The 21644-nt window shown below is 39.6% G+C and overlaps 1 protein-coding gene across 1 annotated transcript in view; it reads left to right on the top strand.

The window, feature by feature from the left end:
- Positions 1–21644, top strand: part of tnk2b (tyrosine kinase, non-receptor, 2b) — a 58575-nt gene that overhangs the window by 1776 nt on the left and 35155 nt on the right. Inside the window, exon 2 of the mRNA XM_031732795.2 lies at positions 11540–11780. The gene's annotated coding sequence lies outside the window, so the exon portion shown is untranslated. The remainder of the gene's footprint in view (positions 1–11539; positions 11781–21644) is intronic.

Below are 21644 nucleotides of genomic sequence, written 5' to 3'. Positions count from 1 at the left end.
ATCACCGGGGAAGTCTTTATCCTTATCTTTAGTAGGAAAAGCTGTAAAACCTATGAAAATACAGTTTTATGCCCTCCTTCACATTGTTGAAAGCTATCCAGTGGGCAAGATTCGTGTCTTCTTTGTCGGGCCAATTCTGGCGTCCGGGCCTTAGGTTTGACACCCCTGCCTAAAATCATTCAGTGTCACCTCCTGCCATACGGATGGTGGTCTTGTCATCCCATCAAGACAGAACAGTTTCATCATGGGATGTTGAAACAGCCTCTCTCATCTCGTCAATCAAACCAACCCTTAAGAGTAAAAAAGAAAAAATGAACTTCACAGAGTGAAACTATGCAGCTCAGCCTCAGCTCTTGTTCCCACTTGCTGTACGTTATCTCCCCGTCTTCCGCTTCTTTCTCTCACCCACATGCGTGCACACATGACAAACCCCGGTGTCGGATAGGAGGCCTGAGGGCAGCAGAACAAAGCTTGCTACCCTCTACACTGTAAATCTAACCTCAGCTGACCCGGCCTCTGCATACCACAAAACACATACATGCGATACCTCCATTATGTGTCCTTTCACTGCAGATGCACTCTGTAGGCTTCATGTCTGCACTGCTCACACACGCCTGTCACATCGCACACGTTCTGCTGTAATAGCTGTCATTATCTTTGTAGCCTGTGAGGAGGGTTTATAGCTTTATGCTTAGCATTATGCAAGGCATTTGCACATAAGTGATTTTTTTTCTTTTCTTTTAGTGGCCAATTGATTTTAATGGTTTGACAGTAAAATCAAAATGAGCCTCTGTCTGCTGACAAAGTCCAGGTCAGGTTTTGACATCTGTTATTGTTGTCATTGGATGTCACGTCAATCATGGGTGTGAACTAGGGCTGGGCCATATCATACCGTTCACGGTAATACCGGTGTAATTTTGGGCAAATGAAATATCGCGATAGAATATGGGTAAAACGCGCATGCGCAGTGCCTATGTTTACATACGCACATGGCGGCGAAGCAGAATGAGAAGAGCGAAAGGGGATCATTAAATGAAACGGATGAACCAGAATTGGTTTGTAAAAATGCTGCAACTTCAGTGGTGTGGAACTGGTTTAGCTTTCGTCCGTCAGACACACAACAAAGCACTATTTTTGGTTGAGCATGCTAGCGGGTTGTCGTTATTACCGTGTTGCACAACTCTGTTGCTTGAGAAGCTCGCACACAAGAATTTCACTCACATGTACTGTACCAGTGTACCTGCACATGTGACGTGACAATAAAAGTGATTTGATTTGATTTGATTTGTTTGGAAAATACGGCACACTTAAAATCAATCCTTTGATTTTTCTGAAAATCGACAGTGCCCCTTATAATCCCGTGTGCCTTATGTATGAATTCTGGTTGTGTTTACTGACCTCGAAACGATTTTATGTGGTACACGGCGCTCGAAAATCTGTCAAATGTTTTAGTGCAACTTTGCTAAGCTACGAAGCCGCACCGCTTGATGGATTGTCGGAGCATTACGGCTATCGTAGGCAGGAGCCTCGCGGAGTGATACGTACTGTGCTTCAACATAATATTACCGTATTGTGTGTGTATAACCTCTTTTTAAGTTTTGTGGATATTATACATGGTTATGCTGAGGACATGTCAGCCAATTTCCACTGGAAATGCCTTTTGGTTAAACTGTCAGCAAGGAATTTGCACTGTTACATTTTTATATAACTTTAATGCACATAAAAAACAGCTGCTTGTTTAAGTGAAAATACATTGATGGGTTTTTAGCACTAATAAAGTTGTGGAGTTGTGAAGTATTTTGTCTCACGTCAATTATATCGTCAGTTATATCGTTATCGCAAATTTTCAAATGTATATCGTGATAAATATTTTTGGTCATATCACCCTGCTCTAGTGTGAATTCTTATTTAATATACATCTGACTAGGGCAGGGTGATATGACCAAAAATATTTATCACGATATACATTTGAAAATTTGCGATAACGATATAACTGACGATATAATTGACGTGAGACAAAATACTCACAACTCCACAACTTTATTAGTGCTAAAACCCATCAATGTATTTTCACTTAAACAAGCAGCTGTTTTTTATGTGCATTAAAGTTATATAAAAATGTAACAGTGCAAATTCCTTGCTGACAGTTTAACAGGATATGTTAAACTGTCAGCAAGGAATCAGGATATGTCGGCCGGTTTCCACTGGAAAACCGGCATAACCATGTATAGTATCCACAAAGCTTAAAAAGAGGTTATACACACACAATACAGTAATATTATGTTGAAGCACAGTACGTATCACTCCGCGAGGCTCCTGACTACAGTAGCCGTAATGCTCAGACAATCCATCAAGCGGTGCGGCTTCGTAGCTTAGCAAAGTGGTACTAAAACATTTTTGACAGATCTTTGAGCACCGTGTACCACCTAAAATTGGTTCGGTAAAAACGGTAATAACGACAACCCGCCTGCATGCTCTACCAAAAAATGTGCTTTGGTTTGTATCTGACGGACGAAAGCCAAACCAGCTCCACACCACTGAAGTTGCGCCATTTTTACAAACCAATTCTGGTTCATCCGTTTCATTCAACGATCCGCTTTCGCCCTTCTCATTCTCCGTTGCCGCCATGCTTTTTCCGCCATGTGCGTATGAAAACAAAGGCACTGCGCATGCGCGTTTTACTCATATTCTATCGCGATATTTCATTTTCTTATCATTGCCTAACATTATACCGGTATTACCGTGAACGGTATAATATGGCCCAGCCCTACATCTGACTATAAAAACGTGTTGACCTTTTTATGGTTTTTCTTATTTTCTCACAGGTTATATGTGAGTGATACATAAGACCGATAGCAATATCTGGTGATTTTTCTTTCTCTTTCAGACACATTAAACAGTTTTGCTAAAACTTGTTTGGAATAGTTATTTAGGTGTCCTTACTGAGATAATGTAAGACAATTTAGGTTAAAAAATCAACTTGTCCTGTTGTCACGTATTACTTGTTTATGCACGGTCCAACTCCTTTCTTTATGACGTTCTAAACCTGCTGCCAACGGGGAAAAGTGCCCTCTGGTGGACAAACCACTAATAACATGGTTGAAGGGTGTTTCTTTTTTTACTTTTAAAATTTTCATTCATTCGCTGGTAAATGAAAATTTATCAGAAAAAAAAAAACATATTAAAGATGTTCAGTTTCCAGTGAGCCAAGAAGCTAGACTTCAGACTGGCCTGGGTGCTTTGGCAGAATAAAGGTGACTCAAAAGGAATGGCGATGGCGCGAAAACTGCTTCTTTTTAGACAGTAGATGCATTTAAAGGCTGCATCAAAGCTCAGTAAAAGAAAATTAAGGATTGGTTTGAGCTAATGTGAAGTCAGTGGAAATTTGCAGCTATATCTTCACCTTTGTGTGACTGTGCATCAACACTGGCTGATTTATTACCAATATTATTTTTGTCCAACACACAGAAGATGTGATAAGAGTCACCCTTGCAGTTTCAGTCAGACGTCCTATGGTACAACTGTTGCTTGATCAGTATAACTGTGGCCTTCACATATTCTTATTATACAACAAGCTGAGGCTCTCTTTTTTACCCACCGCATATGTGTAGCTTTACAACACACTGAATCTGTTACTGCACAAAGCACCTGGTTGATTCGTGTTGATGTGAAAGTTGAGGTTTTTCTGAAGGAGATGCTGATTGGGTATAAAAATCCAACTCCAGCTAGCTCTGTAAAGCCTTTCCATTAATACACCATGACTGGTGTTAGCAGTATGGCTTGCACATTTTCCATAGCACTGCTCAGTGGCTGCTATTTGCAATTATAAGTGCAGTTGATTACAGTACACGTACTATAACATATTCAGTTACATTTGCATGAAGAAAAACCACATTAACTCCAAAAACTGTGTTAAAAAAAACAGTTATGCTTTAACACTATAATTTGCGTAGAGAAGATTATGATTCCTCGTATCTCCTGCCTGCACCTTGACCTCCTCACTCCTCTGGCTTAAATTTGGCTACAGCTGCTTTCACTTTTAACATGCTCAAACTTGCAGGCAACTCTGTAGCATCACACACTGTTTGAAGTAGATATTATCAAGCCCTGGCTCCCACTGAGTGTACCTTTTTACTCAATGGTGTCACATAAGTTGATATTGTTTTATGATCTGCTGATGAGAAAGTCCTTGTGCTTTGCAGATCCACATGCTCTCAGCAGCTGATAACCTTAAATACTTTAGAACAAATTGTTGTTTTCCTTTTAATTTGCTTTTGTATCATGTTGTGTTGTAATTTGTTAAGTTTCTATTGCTGTACTAAAGTCAAAATCCAGCATTCATCTAATTACTTGGAGGATGTTCTGTTAGTTACTAAACTAGTAGGACGTGGATGGCAGTCATATGACATGAATGCCTTTAACTGTCACAAAATCAGTCATGCTCTTCTCCCTTGGGGCTGATCTAGTAACAGACAGGACACATCTGTACAGCTGCCTGGCCGTAGAAATTGAAAGAACTAAAGATAACATGGCTGGTCTCTCAAATGTGAGGTTTTGATGCCATTTACCTTATTTGTTTAATCCGTTTTTTGTTGATACTAACTGATTTTAATGTATTCTGTATCTCAACTTGTTTTTATGTTATTTTTAATGCATTTAATTCTCCTTACTCTAATTAGTGCACAGCATTTTGTGACCCCTTGTTCATGAAAGGTGTTTTATAAATAAACAACACTTACTTAAATTTGGTTATATATGGGCATTTGATGGGATGTTGTAATTTACTGTTTTCCAGGGTAGCTAATCAGAATGAAGTTGCTTAACAGTAGAGGAGCCAAAACGGCTAGTTTCAGGCTTTGGAAGCACTGACGAGCTGCATCTACATCAAGTATATGAAAATGTATTGTGGTGGGAAACACTACACACCCCATAGTTCAATATTGTCACAATACTCCACTCAAAATACGATATTATTGCATTTTTTAATATTTTATGATACGCTAAGTATTGCACTAACATATATTGCAATTTATCGCCTCTTATCAACTGCAAATTATGTCCTCAAAGTTGAACTTTGTCAATATCCATTTTATCCAATAAAATAATGCTTTGTTGCAAAATGAGATCGTGAAACGCCAACACTGTCGCTGAAACCTGCCATAAATGTTGCCATAAGACAAAGTCAGTCTGCTATAAGTCTGCGATCAGTCTTTGATTGAACTAAGTCAAGTTGGCAATTACATGCAATCTGTTTCTGATAATAAAGCAGTTAAGTTTGATAATTGGCCGACAATCATGTTTGCTGCTGTCTACATAGTGTGAAATTCACATTTCACAGTTACATTTACACTTAGCAACCTTCCTGTTCTATAGGAGTATAACCGGAATACAACCAGATGGCAACCAGTTGATCCGAGTCCCCTAAAGTTGTGCTTTAAGACTCATTCAGACTAATGCCAACATGTTGGCAGTCTGTCTGCATTTATAAATTAGATGGCAATTATTTGCAAACCTTTGATAATCTCTCTGAGAGTCCAAGGGTTGCTGTCCTATTTTCACTTGTGTGACTGAGTCATTACCTTGCTCTGAATAAGGAGATCGCTTTGTCACGCTAAGTGTGTCCACTGTTGCTTTTCAGTTGAGCTGATTTAATGTCGGTTTGTTTGGCTAACGTTATCTAAGGATCTGAGCATGAGGTGAGCCTTTGCGTTCAAAGTATTCACAGAATAATTTATTTAAAAAAAATTATTGATATCAACATTTGGTGTCTCTGTAATGATACAATATCGCCACACAAAACACTAAGCTGTATGGATATATGTATGTTTTTTTCCAACCCCTATGAATCATGCAAAGGTACTGTAATAGACCTCAAGACTAGAACTATGTAATTAAAAATAAGCATAATGGGTCCTGTTTAACTTTTAATTTTCCGGGTCAGAAGTAAGTGTTTATCTTAATTGCTAGTTCCAGGATGACATTCAATTATAAAATATAATAAATTTAGTTTAATATTTAATTATGCAACGATTGTAGACGTAATTAAGCTGTAACTGATCTCGGCAGCATCCATTCCCACGCTTTGTCACTGAAAATCTGTGTGTATGTGTCAAAGAAACGCCTGCTTAATGACATGACAAATTCACTGCTTGGACTGAAATCTCTACACGGGGTCTTGTCGATGTGTTTAAACTAATGATGTTTGCATTAAATCGGTCATTACTGCTCAGAGACGGCATGGCTACGGAGGATTGGATGGGTAAAATAGATTAAGAGGAAGCTGTTGTCAGTACTGGCTCGATGCCGAGCGAGCAGTTAGTGCAGGAACAGTGCCAAACGTGTTCAGTGCCAGCTCCCTAACAGGATGTTAGAGTCTACATGGGTGTTGTGCCACCTTCCTGCATGAGTAATAAAAATCTCTGAAAATACTTGATGACTCAGAGTAGCGCAAGGTGTAGTTTAGACTGCATGTCCGAGTCGGCAATTAAGAATGGCAGATGGGGATAAGACCGGAGGCAGTGTGCCAGAAGTTTTCTGCAGGGAGGTGTTTCAAGTCAGCTTGATTGTTCAGCAGTTTCTCAACTCACGAACAACAAAGCTTGTTGAATTTGAATTGTTCCATTTTTTTTTCAATCATATGACTTTTATAGTGACTGCTGCTAAAGGGTAAGTCTGTTCATCGCAAACAGAAAAAACAGAATTGGTGTGAAAGAATTTAGTAGAAAAAGTGCGTTACATCTTAGTCTAATATGCCAGAAATGAGGAACACATGAAGAGGGAACAGTGTTCAACTGAAATGCTTTTTTTCAGTAATCATGGGGTACGCAGTTTGTTGTCAGTCTGGTTCTCATATACTGTCCTGGTGCTGTAACATACTCCACGGCTAATAGATTAATATTAGCATTAGACAGGGGTAGGTGTGAGGGATGTTGAAAGTGAGTTGAATTTGGGCTCTTTATTATGCTTATTAGTAACAAAGTACTAATGCCAATGTATAAGATGTTAACAGTCCGCAAAGGTAGGAGTCACTGTGGTTATCTAAGTTGGTAAGTGTCCTGCAAAAGTTTGGACAGTAGCACAAATTGTGTTTCACTTTCACTACACTTTGCTGCTTCAGCACTTGAAGTACATCAGCTTTTCCTTGTCCACCCACTTTTTAAGGATTGACCATGCAGAAAACAACTTTGACGATCCAGGACCAATATGGTGACAATCTGCACATTTTCCAACATGGTGGAGGGCTACGTCAGAAGACCCGGAATCTAATTAATGTTAATTGACATTTTAGGTCCATGGCCAGGAAAGTCCTCAGATGTTAATCTGATTGAGAATCTGTGGTCAGTCCTTGAAAAGTCGATGGAGAACCAGAAGCCCACAATTTGCAATCAACTTGGAGCGCTGTAGGGAAATGATTGCCATCAATCAGGGTTTGGCCCAGAAGCTGATGTTCAGCATGCCAGAGTTGCACAGGTTATGAAGGAGGGTCAACACTGTAAACACTGACTCTTTGGAAAAATTCCATTTATTTAAAAGTTTTAAAAGTCTTCATAATCTAAAAAAATCTAAATGCAAATGACTGACTATTAATTCAGCCCATAAATAACAGAAATATTAAACATGAACATGCTTTAATCAGTTCTATTCATAGGGAGGAGACTGATTTACTATAGCATATGTTCCAAAACCCACTAAAGATATGTACGTGCGTGTGACAGCAATAGAGAGTACTGGGTTTCCTGTAGTGTCTCCTATAGCAAAGATAGGATAGTATTTCAATTCTCCAAACCCTTCATAGTGTTTCCTCTTCCTCACTGTCTGCCAGAGAAAGTGTTTCCCTCCCATGTTGTATCACATGACACCCCAACTGCAGCTTAGCTTTGTCCAGAGGGGAGTATATATGCTAGTTGGCTTAGGCTCTTTGTGCTCCATCCTCTCAACCAAAAAGTCCAAGTGTGTGAGCTTTGCTGCTGAATTTTATAGCTTAATTTCATTTAAATTAAAATGAATTTTTAATGTACTTTACATGAAGCTTGTATCAGGAGTATAATTACATTTTTAGGTTGTATGTATATAAAAACTAAAGGCTTCTATTGTCAGTGTATCGGAGTCCGTATAAATGATGCAGTTCAAAGCACTTGTTTGGTGAGTGGTGACATTTTGACTTCATCAATGGGGGTGTCTGCATGAAAGAAAGGCTTTACTGTTGACAGTACAAAGCATGAATCAGCACTGACTCTGCTTTAAAAAGACAGGAGAAGCAGCGTTTCTATTCAGCCTGTCGAATCCCAGTTAATTATGAGCTTATGTAAAAACACAGAGTTATTAGATGGGAAGATTTATGTACTAAAATTAAGTGCTACAACAACATTTTAGCTCATTTTTTCTGCTTACTTTTAAATTCTACTATTTAATGCTTTATAACTCGTAGAACAATTGTTTCTGCCTAAATGAATAAAAAGATTTGCTCCATTGGAGTCAGAAGTATTAACTTGATATTCAATTTCACCACAATGCTAACTTCCATTACATTAAATTATAAACTTTTTTCAAAACATTACCCAAAAATGATAGCTGCCTTAAGTTGTGGTCAATCAGATGTTCAACTCACCAGTTAGTCAATATCTCAGTATGTTTGAGTGATTGTTCTCAGGTCATAAGTCACATTTTATAAATGATTACGAGTGTTTAGCCATGCTAACATTTCTAAGAAGATTTCAATAGGGCTAGCTGTAGAGCTACTTTGAACCAGACGCTGTCATCACTGTGTTAATCAATCGCTGTAGAAAATGTCCAAGCTAGCAGGAATGATTTTGTTGTGTAACGTCCTAGTTTTGTGTTGGCATGCTAACATTTGCTAACAGCTAATTTGAATAAGTATGTTACTTTTTCAGGTATTTGGTTACAATGTCAGTTTAAATATTTGACCTATTGATTTTACAAAGACAAATTTCTGTCAGCCGTAAAAGTTACAAGTGTTTCTGTTTCAGGCAGTTATTAATTTGGTAACTTAAAGGTACAGTGTGTAAAAATCTCACTATTAGATGTCAGTAGATTGCATTCAGCTGAGTTCTGTTTTCTTACCGCTCCCAATTAGAGTGTGTTGTCCTAGTTACGGTGGCCGCTGTAGGACAAAGAACTAGAAACGTGATTTTTAGGATACTTAAGCCTAATATTAGCTTAGCTGGTACAATGTTAGCTTATAACCAGTTGTTGTCGTTTTTAACTGGCTTGTTGTAAGCTCTTTATAAGGCGTACTATGTATGTACCCAGTCTCTAGACACATACATAAAACGCTATTGGTACAGTAGGGGCCAGTGTATTCAAGATGGTGGGGCAACATGGCGGCTTCCACAAATCAGCGCCCGCTCCTATGCATTTTTAATGGATTAATTCCAAGTTCATAACAATGCATCAATTTGTTGAAAGCTGTAATTACACACTAAACAAAGTATATTTATGAGTACAATATTCAGTTTTTCTTTCGGATAATCTCAAAAAATTCTAACTGTACCTTCAAATCAACTTAAATTGACTGTCATTAAGTAGTGAACAGAAAACCTCTTTTGTTTCTACTAGTAGCTTCTGTAGTTGGTCCTCTCACCTCAGTTAGGCACAAGAACTGCTGCTCTTGTGCATTTGTGGTGTTATAAGTGGCCTCTGTGCTCGGCTGTGTGTGCGCAGTTTATTTCTGGCCGTTCCCGCACCCTCTAGAGACTGGGTGGTGGTTGTGTGACTTTATATGCCAGGGTGAGGGCCACAGCCATAAACTAGCTTCTCCCTGTTGCGTAACAAAAATGTAAAGTCCCCTGGGATGGTGCGATGTTGCCCTCTGGCACTTTACAATTTTTTTGTCAATAGAAAAATGAGTGGCTAACCGTTTCAAGCCCCTGACACCAAAGCATGAAAGATTCATGTCGATAAATAATTGACCTCCCCGTGGCTATTTATCACTTAAAAGCTGCCAGACTGTTGAGTGTGCGTATTTGTTTACAATTCACGCCTATGAGCTTGTATGTGAATAGTGTGTGTTACTTTTCTGTTGCAGTGTCCACAGTTACGTACGGGGTCTGTTTTCTCAGAGACAAAGGAGTTGTTTGTCGGGCGCATGCAGGCAAAAAGAATAGCCTGGTGTTCCTCCTCTGACACTGTAGGCTCCAGTCAGCTACTTTACTAGGTGGTGGGTGGACTGTGTCCTCATGTGTCTGTGTGAATCACATTTTATTCATTCATACTGCCTTCTCCTGCAGAGGGCCCCTCTGGCATTCCTACCCCAGCCCCCAGACCTGGTCTGGAAAAATGCCAAGTCATGTCCAACATTGGCAGTTGCTTCCGGTAGTAGACTGCTCTAGGTATTGATTCAGCGGGGAAGAAGCTCATGCTTCTGTTTTGGAGTTCCATTAAATCCTTTGTGCTCATTAGTATTTTTGCAGAGTCATTAAAAAAAAAATCTAATTCATCTGACCGCGTGCAGTGTTTTCACTTTTCAGTTTTGCAATGAGGGAATTACTCATATCTGTTGTTAACTCAGTTCAGGTTGGTGCCAGCACTCTGTTGGGTCATGTATGTGTGTGGGTGGATTTTGTTGCAAAGAGTTTGACTTCAGCTTCACCTTAGAAGATGTGTTTCATTTTCAGTGAAAAAGGCTTTCATTTTCTTAAAGTGTTATGTGGTTATAAATGTGTTTTAAATTTACATTAATCAAGTCAACCACAAAGTTGTCATTGAGTATTATGTTTTCAAAATTAAAACACACCAAGTACTAACAATAATGCTCCTCGGAAGGAAAATTCCTAATGTTCAGGTGTGTAATTACCCACAAATGTAAAATCTTGGCCCACATATAATTCCTCGTCATAGTGATGAATTACAGTGGAGAGAGAGAGAGAGTTAGCTAGAGAGAGAGCTAAGCTGATCCTGTTGTCAAGGTTTGGATCCTTGGCAGGTAGAAATGTGTGGAAAGATTAGAAGTGAGTACATCAGAGGGACCGCTCAGGTTGGAGACAAAGTTAGAGAGTTAAGGCTGAAATGGTTTGGGCTTGTGCAGAGAAGGGACAGGGGATATACCGGCCAAAGGATGTCAAATATGGAGCTGCCTGGAGGATACTAGGAGTAGGGTGAGATGGAGCCAGATGATCCGCTGTGACGACCACTAAAGGGAGAAGCCAAAAGAAGAACTGTGGAACCAGCTCTAGAGTGGACACAGGGCAGCGTAATGATGCAAAAACGAAAATTATGTGTTAGTTATGAAAGAACCTTCATTTCATGCCGTATGCCTAGAAATTTTTAAGTAAGTAATCAAGTAATTTCCTGAGTTTTAACAACTCAGCTAACAGCTCATTCTGGCATCGCTACATTAGGGAGCTCTGAGGGTACACAAAAATCCACGGTGCTAGTACTAATAACATTTCATGCAAACACAGCACATCTGCATTGAAGCAACATTCAGACTCGTAATGTTTAATGAAGACTTGTAATGCTTAATGAAGTCAAAACTTGTTAAAGCATGTCCCTTTTTTTGCTTGTTTATATATTTTTTTAGGCTACTTCAGCAAGGAAAAAACTCCAAGGTCTGGTTTCGTCAATGGATGGAGATGAAATCATGTAGGGATGTACTAACCCTGCAGTGCCACAGAGTTGTAGCTCAGCATAATCTCACCTCAATGGATTGGGGCCCTCGTCTGTATGCGTTTGACCTTCTTTTGTCAACTTGAGAGAAGGATCTACAACGACAGAGCCAACACTGGAAAGAAAACCGGGTTTCTGTGGGTCAAATAGTGCAGGTAAGAAACTTGAGTACACATATGTGCTCATACCTCCAGTATCTTGGACAATAGCACTATTGCAGTGCCTTCTTTTTTTGGGAGCCCATTGTATTTGGGTGTGACTGTTTTTATGCGTAGTTTTCATCGTAGTGTACACTGCTTAAACACTTCACATGTTTGTGTCTTTTTACACACTGTGTCTGTGTGTATGTGCTGGCTATGCAAACATGAGGTCATGTCAAACATTGACTGTGCTTTGGTCACCGACCCATGGAGGTCTAAAATTGAACTATTCACCTTTTGAAAAGGATCAAATTCCTCAGATAATGTCATCAATGGTCATAATGTTAATTTTAAGTGTGTGTGTGTTTTAGTTGAAGATGGATGTGGCTGACCATTTCCTGTTTCATAATGCTTTTGTTTGTGTAACCAAAAGGGATCGGTCACGTCCCAGCTTAGTTTGTTTTTCTGGTCGCAGCCACTGAATAAGAATTCTTAGCTGATGAGGTAGAGTTAGGAGGAAGTGAGAGTCACACTGGTGGCTTTAATAGAAACCCTTGTATTCCACTGCCACAAACACAGACCCACGCACGGGATGCCTGCCAGACACTCCCAAGCAGGTGTCTGCAGAACTCAGCAGAAAGGGAAATAATAGTAATAATAGTGCTTATGTTTGAGTTGTTCTTTGCTTTAATGAAAACAAGCCCAACTGGATGTTGCCGTCAGGTTTGGCGTTTCTTTATCAGAGGCAGACTATAAGCAATGCAGACTGTATGCACAATTAAGACGACACATGTGCATTCACACTCTCTTGATTCGTGACTGGAGTGTTCTTGGCTCGTGCTTGTAGAACAGCTCTGCACTGTTTCGAGTCCTGTTCATGAATAAGGAGAGAAGATGAATTCTGCTTGTAAAACTGATTGAAAACATCAAGTTTGCTTGTCTAAAACTCCACGTGGTGCCTTACTTTGCGAGTCACTTGGGTTCTGCTGAGATTTGCGAGTTCATGTCATGAAAGAATCCATCTGGCCAGGCTTACTGGTCAGTTTGGACCAGTCGGTGGCAGCTTAGGATGTGTTTTAGTGTGACAGTAAATAGATGGTTCATACCATCACCTACAAGGAAAATGTGGAAATGTGTGCCCTTTCATCAACGGATCTTTTTGTCATGTTCCAGATGTTTCTGTGTAACAAACCATCACCTGCCTTAGGCTTCCTGGCATCTGCAAAACAATTAAAAGTAGTAGTTGTAGTAGGTATAGTTAATGAGTGCTTTATTCAAGGGTTACTAAACTGATCTTCTCTTAACACTGATTGTTATATACATAAAAGTAGAATGTCTAATGGAACAACAAAGAGGCCTGAAGTTAATGAGGTTTTTGATCCCATATCTGTTTAAAGAGGATGAGAGGTGGAGAAGAGATAACTTGTGATGCTCTTAAGAGGTATCCTATAGTTCCTGCCAAAAAAGTGATTTGATTAACAAACTCAACTGAAGGACAGAGGAGAAGTGGACAGAGATGGAGTAAGCGTGTGGACGTCTAGAAATGGATATTCTGCTCTATTCTGGAGCAGAGAGGTAAAGCGGAAGCTCCTAGAATAGCAGCAGTGATCAGTGAGTGTGCTTTTTGTGGAGAGTGTCTCTGAATGTTTGAAGGGCCTTTTGGGGCCCAGACTGACAGAGGAGAACTTGGAGGAAAGGGAGCCTCTGGGAGTCAAAGTGTGTGCGCGTGTGGGTGTGAGACAGTGTTATTTTAACCATGAACTTACATCCGGCTGGCACTCCATACACTCCCACCCCCGCTCCACTTCTCAGTCCAACTACCTGCAGGCGAGTTGTCACATGGCCTGCTGTTGGTTTCATTCCTCCTCTGGCTTTTCCTTTTCCTTTCACCATTCGCTCTTTTAATAATCTCTTCTCTTCTTCTGATCTACATGTATTACATTACCAGACCCCCTGAGGACTGGTGTGCTGTCTGTCACTTCCTGGTGTATTGTATGTCCGGCCTGTTGTCAGTGCGTCGGGTTTCCTGACTAAGTGTCCCTGTAATAGATTACCTTGTGACACTGGTAACACAGTCGCACAGCTCTGGGGTAGAAGACTCGAGCCTCTTATAATCTGAAATCAGTCTCTAAAAGATAAACGTCAGGGTGCTGACCTGCGTCTTCTTTTGATTCGTCTTCTTCATACCTGTGACAGGATTAATCACTGAAGTTTCAGAGCATCCAGGAATCTAGAAGTCGACTTCTATAGGATAATAACTTAGAAATGTATATGGAGTGACTAACTGGTGGCTTGTTGCATATCATATAACCTTTCACATCCTGCCAATGGAAAGTAACAAAGAAAGAAAGTTCTAGCATTGCCAGTTTCTTTTGTTTGGTCCATTGATCAGGAGTTTATGCAGTAGCATCAGTGCAATGGTTGCCACGCTGTCCACTAGCCCCTCTGTTCATCCACTGTCTGAAATGAGCCGTTTCTGCTCCCTTGAAGCCATCTTTCTTCTGATTGGCTGTTTGAACAGTTAGTGGTTGGGGGATGCTATGCTCACAGCCAGAACTGTGGGCTTTCACATATGTTTATTTGAATCTGTGGTCATGTGTAATATGAACATTTTAACAGTGTATGCACGACTGTGGAAAAACCTACAACCCCAATTCCAAAAATATTTGGATGATGTGTAAAATGTAAATAAAAGCAAATTGCAATCATTTGTAAATCTCAAGTCCAAATTTCACAATAGAACATAAAAAACATTAAAAAATGTACCTTTTTAAGAAGATTTTGATTGTTTTTAATTTGATGGCAGCAACAGGGCTCCAAAAAGCTGGAAAAGGTATTAGTACTAAAAAGAAACAGCTGGAAGAACATTTTAGAACTAATTAGTTTATTTGTGAACAAGGCAGTAACAAGATTGGGTATAAATAGCATGTTTGGAGTTTCTCTTATGTTAATATGAGCAAAGGAAAATCTGAAAAAAACCCTCCAAAACATGAAATTGTAGAACATTTTCATAATAAAGTTCCTCAACAAAAAATTATGAAGACTTTGAATATCTCATCATCTACAGTACATGATGTCACAAAGAGATTCAGAGAATCTGGAGATTTTTTTAAATCACTGCATTAAAGACAGGCACGATTCTGTCATGGAAATCACCGCAGGGACTCAGGAAGACTTCCAGGAATCACTGTTTGTGGAACATAGATATGATGGTTGGAGGTGAATCAGTGCCCATAGAACTGGCAGCTTGAAAATCTGGGAAGACCCCTTCAGTATTGAAAGCTATATACAGGTTTTAAAACAACAAAGTTCCCATCCAATCAATGTATTTTGTTAGGAAGCTCTCGCATGTTTCAGCAAGACAATCCTGACCCTCATATACTGCAGTTATTCCCACAGCACGGCTTTGTGGTAGAAGAGTCTGGGTGCTGAAGTGCAGCCAAGAGCTTTCACCAAATGGAAACATTTCAAAGAAAATCAAAAAATATTATCCTTTAAAATATGACAAAGAAGACACAGGACTGTTGAGCAGACAAGGATGGGAAACATTCGTCTCCCAAAAGTCCAGCAGATGGTCTCCTCGGTTTACAGACTCTTGCTAAAAGAAGACAGGATGCTACACAGGGGTAAACATGGCCCTGTCTCAAAAAAGTTGGAACGTGATGCTGCCATCAAATTCAAAGTGATAGTAATTTTCTTAAGTTGAAACATTTGAAATGTTCTATGTGGAATAAAATTTGAGTTTATGAGATTTGCAAGTTTAAATTTAGGTTTTATTTACATTTTACACAGTATCCAAACTTTTCTGTTACTGGGTTTGTATTAGTTTCAACTGAGGCATAGATAGTTTAGTCTGCATGTGATAATACGAACTAAAGAATTCACATTGTCGTCACACACAGAAACGCACGCATGGCTGCAGTGTATAGAGTGTGTTGTCTTCCTTATCTTTCACTCTCCTGATCAGAGGGACCGGAAGAGTAGCTTACATATTGACCACACACACCCACAGTCATTGCACGGAGTGATGATGCAATTCTTCTGACAGGTTCTTGACAAACCTTACATCTTCACACACACACACACACACACACACACACACACACACACACACACACACACACACACACACACACACACACACACACACACACACGTACAGCGTATGCAGGGAACACGATATTCAGCTTTTTTCCCTCCACACTGCTTAAATATGTCTTTTTAAGTATTTTTTACAGAGATGACAGTTTGAAACCTTTGATATTTTGTAACATTTCTTTCTTTATTTTAATGTTAGAAGTGTAATGTTGTGGTAATGTTGCAGTCCTTAGTGTGAGCTTGTTTATGAGGCCTTGGTGAGTGTATCAGTTGAAATCATTAAGCTGGTATTTTACTTGTGATCTTTACCAACTTAAAGGATAAGCATGACAACCGTTCTAGGCTGGGAGGTTTTGTTTTTCTAAAAATAGAAGACATTGCATCCTCCAAAGCTGCAGACAGACATTGCTAAGAATGATTAACATCTGAGTTTGAGCAATAGTCTGTCATCTGTTGTTGTTTCTACTGCAGTACTTTAGTTATTATCTTTGCTGTCGTCAGAAATATCCTGAAAATCATCATCACGATGAAAAGTGTATATGTAATTTTTATTGTATGTATTTCTGACACGCACATGTGAACAGACACACACACACACACATGTGAACACACTGTGTTAATGTTAGTGAGTTTTGTCTGTACTTAAACAGCATTTGAAATATATGGATGACTAAATATTAATTAAGTCAAGCCAGTATTGTTTTTTTCCTCACACTGTCTTTAGAAGAAGAACTTTCAGGTACAACAACTCAAATTAAACAAACACGCTTTGAGAGTGACTTCCGTCACTGTCTCACACTGCCCCCCTGTGGCCTGAGGAAGAAATGATAAGCAGACCGTATGGCTTCAGTTAACCGAATGGGCAGAGGAAATGGCTTTATCCAAGCACTTTGTTACACGTTAGAAGTAGAAAAGTGACGTCAGCGCCAGCATGTCGTGCTTAAAAAGAGAACATTTAGTTCGGATTAATGCATTTTTAAATGTTGTAAGACATTTATTAAAGAATTGATAGATGAATAGTCAGTGGATATGCAGCTAATTAAATGTTTTTCTTTTAAGATGACATTTGTTGGCTTCAGGCTCTCATTGAGTGAAAATTTATTAATTCTTCGGAACTGCTGACCATAAAATACATAAATCAAATACATTTATTTCCTTTGTTTATTGGAAACGATCACATTTTCATAAAAACAAAAACAAAAACAAATGGATTAAGTAATAAAAAATTGTCACTTAATTATTAGCCAAGGATAATTGTTACAGTGTGTCAAGTGCGTTCAATAAAGCAGTAAATTTTGAAACTCTGTACTTTGTACAGTAGTTTCTGTAACAGAAAGATCGATTTAATCATCTTCCATGCTGCCTAACATTACGGCTCAGCTCCAAATTATAGCATGCAGCTTAAACTAAAACGTAGGATCTGGATTCTGTACACGGCTTGTCTGGCATGTGAGCTGAGGCTGTGAATGAGCTGGTATGTTTGGTGTCATTTCAATGTCAAACACACACACACGCTGTCAAAGCCCCTGGCATGATGTATGGCCAGGCATCCAGATGGCAGTAAGGCACTGAGCGCTTTAGCCTCTGGTGGTATGCATACTTCCTCACCTATGACCTTGGCACAAATGCGCACATGCAGATTAAATGAGACCCGAGAACCTCGACCCATTCTCTGCTCCCTCTGATCCTGTCCTCCTTTTTATTTCCTTTTTATTTCTTTTTGATTTTTGTGTGTCCCAGTCAAACCCATGAAGATTTACAGCTAAATCTCAGTCATCATGAATTTTTACTTACATTCACAAACCTGAATTCTGATCTTAAATTGTGAATATGTAGACGTTTCCTTAAATTATTTGCAGCAGCGTTTTTATTTGATTAAAAATGCTGAATGTAATATTGGTAGTTACATGATTTTTGAAAAACAACAGTGAAGAGGAAGAGGAAGCTCAGATTTACCCAATGTGAAACTAAGACATGCAACATGGAATTGGGGGGGAAAACTACTCAAGGAGGTTAAAGTTATGAGTTTTAGTACCATGTCAAATGTTCACAAGGTAAATTTTAACACATTCATGCAGGTGTGTGTGTGTGTGTGTGTGTGTGTGTGTGTGTGTGTGTGTGTGTTTTTAAAAAGAATTGGAGGCTCTGTGGAAGCAATATGTATTTGCTTCATGTTAAATTCTATCCCACCTTATTTATCGTCCTAACCTAGCATCCTTATCAGCTTGAGTTACTCTAAACATGTGTGTATGCCTGGTCAGAAATATACATGAAGTACAGAACAGGATTCACATGGTTTATCTGGCCTTCAGTGTTGTTCTGCACGTTTTAAATTACCCTCTTAAATCCCAGCTGTTTGAGCTGATGGGACAGTGGAAAGCAAACACCACGCGCACTCACGTGCCCCTTTAACACTTCCTAGAAAGACAACATGAGAGCTGAGGATTATAAAGCTTGGAGGTCTATCTGTCTCTTAGTCTCAGTCACACTCACACACACACACGTTCAGTCTTTGTCTCCCCATCGCTCTCCCACACACACACATGCACACACCTCTGTCCGCAGTGGATTTACTGAGCGTGCCTGCTCACCCGTGATTCAGGAGAAATGGAAATCTTTCTACGAATGGGGTGATTAGAAAGGATTTGTTGAGGATAATATTTCTCATGACAGCTATGAAATATTGTGAGTGAATGGAAATCATTAAAGGGCTTGAATCAGTGCCCAGCTGCGATTGATCCTAACAGTGAGTTTGCTGGGTCAAGGCCATGGGACGGGCCATATTTCAAGAACACCGTTTTCATTAAGTTTCCACTTTTAGACTTTTACTGCTCGAAGCTCAAGTTAACAGCCGGTGGTGAGAGCTTACTGAGATAAAAGAGCTTTTGTTCATAGATGGGGGAAACCAGGTGGGAATCACTAGACGCACCATAATATGATGTTATCACGATATTGTTGCGATTTTTAATATTTTGCGATATGCTGAGTATTGTGATAACATGTATTGCAATTTAGCAAATTATGCCTTCAAACTTCATTTATTTTTTTTCCACCCCTAATAACCAGGTGGATCTAAACCAGTGTTACAAGTAAAGATTGTACTATAACACCATAAAAATGCTAAGGGAGCCACTGTGCCACAAATCCACAGTCGACACCCCAGACCATAGCTTCATCAGCTTCCTCTCTGGTCCTTGCTGAATCAACATTTTCCAAGCAGCATTGAACTCAGCATTGCAACAGCAGAGCCAGCAGTCAAAGTTCTTCTTTAGTATCATGGAGTAGTGAATCATACCATAGCATGTACAGCGGTTTTCACAGTCAGTGAGCTGAAGTCATCCCTTAAGGGGAAAAGATTTGGTCTCTGATGAGAAGTTGTGGGTGGGTGGACGTCGCTGCCGTTAACTGTAAGGAGAAATGTCTCTTAGTGCTGGGAACCCAAATTAGCTGTAAGGAAAATTTATCTGGGACCTTAAGAAGAAACAGGCCTGTAATACAATGTAAGACTAACCTCTAGAAACCCACGTTGCATGTCTATAGAATTATCTTTTAAATGGTACTTCATTATTAGAATATTAGTATTCCTTTCCAGGTAAAACCTTCTTTGTCAGGACTCGGTGTTTTATTGTGGAAGAATAGAAATCACACTGACCATTTGGCAGACAAAAGGTCTGTTGGTGGAAAAATATACTGATATTAGGGAATTAAACCAGCAAAGAAGATCTTGTTAGCCTGTGCTGATGCAATTTTAACAGTTCTTTTAATTTAATTAATTTATTTTTTTGCTGCATGTGATCATTCATTTATTTGTCTTGCATTGATTGTTTTTAACCGGCAAAAACTGGCAGTTAATTAATCGTGAGGAATAGAAGTAAGGAGTCATGTTTTGTCTGAGCTGTTTGCCGGTGATTCTGAAAAGACAAACATTTCTTTCAGAGTGGTAAAAGAGAGGTAATGTGAAGGCACTGCACTGTCTTTGTGGATCTAGAGAAAAAGGAACTGTGTTATTGAAAGAGGAACTCAAGAGTGGCAGAGAAAGTATGTGAGAGTGATGCAGAACATGTGTGAGGACAGCGAGAGAGTGATGAGGTGTGCAGTAGATGTGACAGATGAGTTGAAGGTGGGGGTGCGATTACATCAGGAATGAGTTCTGAGCAGCTTCCTGTTTGTGATGGTGATGGGCTGAAGTAAAAGAGAGCCTGGAGAGGTGGAGGAATGAAAGTTAATAGAAGCAAGATAGAATACATGTGTGTGAATGAGAGTGAGGTGGATGGGAAGGTGAAGATGGAAGCAGCAGAGGTGGTGAAGGTAGGTCAGTTTTAATACCTGGGGTCATCCAAAGCAAGATAGTGTGGACATTTAAATATAGGATCCAATTGGCTTAGTTCTGGTAATGGTGTGTTTAATGGGTGGGTGTTTCCATTGTCTGAAGGTAACAATAGAAGGATGTAGTGAACATACATGATGACGAAATATCCCTTTAAATTAAATGAAAGTCTTAATTCACAGTTTTCTCTTTGTTTTCAGTCTGATGGTAAGAAGGTTAAAGGCCTACCAGGCCAAAAAGGTGTGTCCAACTGATTGACAGGTGATAGGATATGATGCATGTTGGAGGTGGTGAAGACAGAAGGGGTTTAAAACTTGTGATTTTTACCAGATGTTGAAGAATGAGCTGCCAGACAGAAGGGAAAGAGGAAGACCACAGAGAGAAGCTGTGTTGTAGTGAGGAGGATGCTAGCGATAGGCTGAGATAGAGGCAGAAGATCTGCTGTGAGGAACCCTATTGGGAGAAGTATTCAAAAGTATCCCGTTCATTGAACCGCAGGTAGATACATAAAGGAGATTAAACTTTTAGAGACGTGTGTTTTGTTTCGTTAGAGTGAAGATTTCAAACTTTAGTTCCTCGACACAGTGTAAGTCATTCTTTATTTTTTCCATAACGAAGTATCCTTTCAGGTGAAGGCTGCCGGATAATTGACAAATCTTAGCCTGACAGTAAAAAAAAGATGGTTTTATGAGTCACATGGATTTTTTTTTAATGATAAGATGCAGACACACTGAAGCCATACATTTAGTTTTGATAGCTGATGACCTGTCATTCTTTTTAGACTGTAACTAATTCAGAAACTATTCTGCAGATTAGCTTATCTATGACTTGGATAGATACTATCACTTACATCTGTTCATGCAGGTAATAAATATAATACAAATTCAAAAGAAATGTAATACTTTCCACTAGATTACTCACACACTCATATAGTGCACCAGAGCTATACTGTCCAGTTACTACCCTGATTATGTTTCCACCATACAAGCTCCACAATCAGGAGTAGACATCGGGGATTTCATCCAGCTCCTGTTGAAAAGCTTAGTGTTGCCCCCAGAGCCTGCAGCCTACCCACCAACAGTCATAAAGAGAGGAGGGACCCAGGATTTGCAGTCCTTTTAGTCTTTCAGGATGCTTAACAGTCTCTTAAAGGTAGGTTTAAACAGGCCGCGATGCTTGGGCTGGGAACACTTTATCATTACACCCACAGCTTGTCTGCTGTGCTCTCCATCACGGGGACAGAGAAGGCGTTTACATGTTTTAACAGGCTCAGCTCTGTCCCCCCTCGACACGTGCACACACACGCACAAACACACACACAAACAAGATGAGTGTATTCTGATGATGCTGGTGAATGAGCAATGCACTTTATATTATCTACATGTCCAGAAAAAATGCAATCTTTTCCTGCAAAACAAAAGCTCTACTTTTAAGGTTGATGGGTGCTTGTCATC

The sequence above is a fragment of the Oreochromis aureus genome, linkage group 18 (genome assembly GCF_013358895.1).
Source record: "Oreochromis aureus strain Israel breed Guangdong linkage group 18, ZZ_aureus, whole genome shotgun sequence".
In the NCBI taxonomy this organism is placed as follows: domain Eukaryota; kingdom Metazoa; phylum Chordata; class Actinopteri; order Cichliformes; family Cichlidae; genus Oreochromis; species Oreochromis aureus.
This window is presented reverse-complemented; position numbering and strand designations above follow the sequence as displayed.